Raw genomic sequence first — 6,000 nt, 5'->3', positions numbered from 1 at the left:
TGAGGGGCAGGCTCACTGTCTAACAACTCTATGACTAGTCCAATCCCACGAGAAAATCCAGTCCCACAAGAAAGGCATTAACCCTCTGAATGACCTAAGCAGCTCCTAAAGGCCCCACCCCCATCACCACCACAAACGGCAATCAAATTTCAACATGGATTTTGGTAGGGACAAACTACATCCAGACCACAGCACCAGGCCACACAGTTTCACCCTCTAACACCCAGAAAGCCTGTGCAGAACACAGAGCTCCACCACACTGGAAAGACAGCCTCTTTTCCCCAGGAGCCAAATGGTGCTACATTTCTATATGCTCTACCCTGAGATAGTGTGATGCAACTGCCTACACACACACACACACACACACACACACACACACACACACACTTCTAATTCTCTAGGCCTGGCAAGGCAGGGAGAGGGAGGAAGCCACAGGCCTCCTTTCTCCATTCATTTCTTGTAGTTCTGATAATATTGGTTCAGCCGGTTCTTATGACAGTTCCACTAAATACGAATGTTAAAGGGAGGTGCAGAACACTTTCAGGACATGTTCAGTAATGAGACATTAACTGAGGGAAAAACAATCTAAGTTACAGAATGTTTTAACTGGAATGAAGACATTACATTTGAACACACACAGGACCACTAGAATCATATCAAAGCAACACTACCTGCCAGACGTTGCAGGAGTGGCCAGGCGACTAGGTTTCCTAGTTAGTTTATCAGTGGACTGCAGGAAGAGGGCTGCTCTGAAGTGCTTGAAACATATCAGCATTTTCTATCCTTTTCAATGACCTCTTTCATAACATGAAAATTGTGGCCCAAACTGAGGCCAAGCTTGTAACATCTTATACAAGAATGGGTCCTGAATTAACAGAAATGCTATAAAGAAGAAAGCACACACTCTTGAATCAAATGTCTAATGAAGCTGACTCTTGGGCATCACCCAGACCAGACTCTCATGACCTGTGATCAGGATGATACATCAGGGGTCTCAAGTTCATAGACACAGAACTGGTCCTGATGCGGAAAAGATGCTGGCAGTTCTTTTCTCCTTTGCGGGGATTCCACAGAGATAGCCACCATGTTGACTGCAGGAATGAGGCCAAGTTGGGAATGGAGAAGTCGCAGACCACACACCACTCTGGATGGAAGCTACTCAGGGCCTCTGTGCAGACACCTGCAAAGCCATCAGCACATAGCACCAGCAGCATACACAGCCCTTCAGTAATCACACAGCTGAGAAGGAGAGGAACGCAAGGAGGATCACACAAGCTACCTAGCCCAGTCCAACGCCTGACATCTGCTGTGCAGTGAGTGATGAATCTTTCACCTGAGCCCACACTGCACAGGAGTATCTCCTCACCTTATTCCATTCACTTGTGATTTGTACTATAATGCAGTAATCATTCCCTATTTTCAAGGGTGTATTATAGTATTGCCCATAGTATAGCCTATCTCCAATGGTGATATCCATGGTCTCAGCTGCAACATCTTTGGCCAGTAGTTCTGCAGCCACATACCCATCAGCATCAGAGGTGTTATCAAAGAATGGGGCAGCCCCTTCAGCATCACAGGAAAATGTGCTTTGAAGGGCCAGGGGAGCATCAGCACTTGATATGAGCTGATAGGTCCATCTTCATTCTTGGCTCTCCTCAGTTTGAGGCGTGGGACAGGCCTTCCATGCACTGTAAAAAATTCTACTTCTGGAGGGGGAGGCTCTGTTATCTGGGTTGTCAGGGAGATGACCACAGGAAGTTCTGAAGACAAAGCCCAGAGGCTGACATTGTAGCTGGTACCTGGACGCAGGTCCAAGCACACCTCCGGAGCTTGGCTTCTGGTAGTGGTATTAAAGATCATTTCCTGAGCAAATTCCTTCTGATACCATCTCTGGCCCCAAATGTGAATTAAATACATCTCTTCTATTTTGGCCGTCTTCACACTCTTCCATCTCAAGCAGGTTTCCTTAAATACTGAAATGTTACTGATGATCTGTTTTACTGTTGGTGCAGTTATTATCATTATTTGCACTGAGTGCTGCTCAGGAGCCCCCAGAAGGCTGATATTCACTATATAATTGGTTGCTGGGTACAGATCCAAACACACTTCCAGAGCTCATTCCCTCGTTGTGAAGTTAAGTGATGTTGCATGATAAAAGTTATCCAGGTACCATCTTTGACCCAGAACTTTAAATTGGTATGTTCTTTCTGAACCTCCTTTCCTAGCATCTCTGTTCAATTTCAAACACGTTTCATTAAATATTGAAATATTGAAGATTCCATCATCTTCTGAAAGATCATCACATACACCATCTTGGAGTTGATTCTTCCTGAGTTTTTTTTGCCATCTCACACAGGTGTTATTAAACACGGACACATCTTTAATTTCTGTTATTATTTCATTTGTTAGTTATTGAATGACCCTGTGAAAATTGCTCAACCTTAATGAGTCTCAGATTACTCATCTATGAAATGAAGCTAATACTTCACAAGGCTTGTCTGAGGATGAAATAAAATCAAGTTCTAAGGCCCCTAGGAGAGCCCTGGGCGTGTCAGCTGGTGCTCAGTCAGCAAGAGCAATAACTTAGCTGGATCCCCCTTTAAATTAGACTAAAGGATCCTACCTCATTTCTTGGCCCTAGGACTTCTAGGAAGTTCCACACAGCTCCGGGACTCTGGGACCCCAGCCAGAGCAAAAGTCTGGGGACACTTAGCTCTCTGTTCCTGGCCCCACCTATCCACTAAGTGGCTTTTGGACTGTGCCTTTCAGGTCTCTGGGACTTTCAGGAAGTCTCACATCTCCTTATGACCCTGGGAACCCAGAAAAAGGTCATACTTGTCTCTATGGCACCTTGCTTACCAATATGGGTTCCAAAACCTCAAAGATATCCCGAGTTCCCATAGGCATGCCTCTTAAAACACCATCCTCCTCCTTAATGGTAGGCTCAATGAAAATCCTCTTCAGATTCCCATTCTGATTCCTGCGACCCCAAGGATGAACCCCTACCCTACCTCACTGCTCCTTGCATTTCCATGCTAGCCCACAGCACCCACAGTAGTGGCTTCACCTCCTATCCATATCTGCCTGGCCCGGGGTCCAGGCTTTGAGCCTGCCTGTTTTCCTGCCCTCACCTGGTGCTGAGCCTCAGCCTTGACCCTGTACTGCCCTCTCCTAAAGGGGCAGCAAAATGTCCTGGTGGCTGAAGCTCTGTATTCAGTCTGGCAGCCTGGGTTCTGTTTCCAGTTAGAGACTCAACACACCTAAAAGAGTCCCTGCTTTTTAGTCACTGTGGTTCCTTGGCTAACCCTATACGGAAAGGCAAAGGCTGCCTAGTTCCTCCCCTCTTCCCAACCCCGGGCTCAATGAGCTGCTTTTCTGCCCATCCTGTTAGGGATAAATGTCGCCACCTTGATTGGCTCAGCTCAGGACTTTAAGGAGAAGCTCCAGCTTGCCCTAGAGTTCGCAGCCGCATCTCTCACCTCCCTACAGCAGCAGGTGACCTCAGTGGCCCAGGTCACCTGACAAAAGAGGTGAGCTCTGAACCTCCTAACAGCAGAAAAAGGGGAAACCTGTCTGTTTTTAAAGGAAGAATGTTGCTACTACATCAATGAATCTGGTCTAGTGGGACAAAATGTACACACCCTAGCCAAGCTTGGTAAAGAGCTGAGAACAAGACACTCGTGGACTGACTCTTTCCTCAGCTGGTTTCAAAACTCCGTGGACACTTGGATCCTACCTACCATAGTGCCAGTGATCTTAATCTGTCTCTTTTTTCTTTTAGCCCCTTGCCTCTTAAGATTCATCCACTTCCACATTGTGGAGATATCTCGGGTGACTGTTCACCAACTCATACTACAGCCATACACCTGCTTGCCCATAAGCCACTGACTGCCTAGTCCCGGCCCATATCCCCCTACTATGATGTCCCCCACCCCCAGCCAGCAGGAAGTAGTTTGTGAGATTTCAGCACCCCTATCACCCAAAAGCAAGGATGTTAGGTTCTGAGGAAGGATGTTGGCATCCCTCCACATCTGAAAGTTCCAGTTGGCTGATGCATATAATAGCAGGCACAGGTGTTGCCGTCTGGTTCCAGCTGGTCAATGCATACAACAGCAAACACAGGTGTCACCCACTTCCCAGAACTTTGATATGGACCACGGCTTAAGAAACAATAACCTAACTGCCTGGAAAGCCCCCAACTCCTAGCTCTCTTCGATCCTCAAAAAACAGCCCCATAAAATATTTCATTCAACCTGCAGACCCTGGGTGCTCACTTCACCGGCCCCACCTTTGGACCAGTGAACCTCAACCAGGAGTGCGAATAAAGCACCTCTTGCTTTTACTTGGCCTGCTTGCCTCATTCTCTGCATCACAACTTTACAGTATCGACAGAGAATGCTGGGATCCCTTGTGAGTACATTTCCATTTTATCTGAAGAAGCAGGGCAGGACCTAGCGTGTGTTTCTTACAGGCAGAATAATGAGTTTTGCTTGTATTCTTTATAATTTCCTGTGTTGTTAAACTTCTCAAGTAAAAACATCTGAAACTTTCAAATTGAAAAAGAAGAGGATGAAGTTTAGATTCCTAACTTTTAGAGCACGTAGCCAGGTTTCTGTCTGCCTTTTGTAACTGGTGCTCTGGAGAAGAATAGTACTGCCCTGACACCTTGTGGCCGTGTGGCAAATGAGCCCTCCAAGCCTGCCTTACAGCACAAGAGTCTGCTGTATCAAACTGGAATAATAGACCATGTTTTAGGTAGACTTTGCTTTGGTTGAAGCCTTATTGTTACCAAATAGATAAGATGTCCCATTATCTAAAGATAAGGAACATAGCTTTTCCCCTCAATGCATAACTCTTAAGGTTTTACATAGATGACCCTCTAAAAAGAGATTCTATTTCATCTTATCTTGTGAAGATGCTTCTATCTCCAAGCCAGGAAGAAAGCTCTCACCAGGAACCAAATTGCCTGGTATCTTGATTTTGGACTTTGTAGCCTCCAGAAGTATTTTGGTGTATCCTGAACTAAGACAGAGTGTGTTTAATTTATGTACCATCGTTACTAATTATGCAGAGGGCAATGGTCCTCCAGCACCTTCTGGGTGCTGATGTTGCTGGAGACTGGACATTTTGGCCCAGAAACATTAGAAATGAGACCAAGCCAAGTATTATCAACAAACCTAGGCAAGGATTTAATTGGGGTCTCAGCTGAAGGGAGACAGCATTGATCAAGGGACCAGGCTGCACCTCAAACCACAGAGATGTAAACTGTGTGTGTGTGTGTGTGTGTGTGTGTGTGTGTGTGTGTGTGTGTTACTGAGGATGGAATCCAGGGCCATTCTACTTCTGAGATACATTCCTAGCCCCACTTTATTCTGTGTGTGTGTGTGTGTGTGTGTGTGTGTGTGTGTGTGTGTGTGGTACTGGGGATGGAACCCAGAGACATTCTACCTCCTAGCTACATCCCCAGCCCTATTTTCATTATTTTTTTTGAAACAGGGTCTCACTGAGGTGCAAAGGGCCTCACTAAGTACTTGAGCTGGCCGTGAACCTGCGATTCTCCTGTCTCAGCCTTCCGAATGCTGGGATTACAAGGGTGTGCCACCATGCCTGGCTTCATTTTATTCTTCTATTGCAGGATCTTACTAATTTGGGGAGGGCCCAAGTTCCCGAGGCTGACTGCGGAACTGTGGTCTTCCTGCCAGTTTTCCAAGTACTGGGATTATATGTGTGTACCACCGTACCTGGTTGTGATATAAACTTTTTATTGATTGCTGAAATGGGCAAAATCCAATAATTTTCCACTAGCCACTTGCATGATTCTTAAATGATGTTTACTCTTGCATGCGATTTAGACTACAGTGGCTTGTGGCTCAATCTGGGCATGCTGATAGTGCTGGAGACTTTGGGTACTTTAGCTGCTATAGCTGCTGAGAGAGTGAAAGGGTAGAGTAGAAGAAAACACCAGCTCCGATGGGCAACTGTCATGTCTACATGAAGAGC

General features: G+C 46.0%; 1 pseudogene across 1 annotated transcript; it reads right to left on the bottom strand.

Annotated features, from left to right (window-relative positions):
- Positions 1 to 1,231: 1,231 nt before the first annotated feature.
- Positions 1,232 to 4,748, bottom strand: LOC308276085 (sushi domain-containing protein 1-like; annotated as a pseudogene). The gene is made up of 3 exons: positions 4,708 to 4,748; positions 3,980 to 4,093; positions 1,232 to 2,329 (listed from the first exon to the last, which is right to left on the bottom strand). The product of its transcript is annotated as a sushi domain-containing protein 1-like (transcript).
- Between the last annotated feature and the right edge of the window lie 1,252 nt (positions 4,749 to 6,000).

This window comes from Muscardinus avellanarius, assembly GCF_963383645.1.
Source record: "Muscardinus avellanarius genome assembly, chromosome: 17".
Lineage (NCBI taxonomy): Eukaryota > Metazoa > Chordata > Mammalia > Rodentia > Gliridae > Muscardinus > Muscardinus avellanarius.
This window is presented reverse-complemented; position numbering and strand designations above follow the sequence as displayed.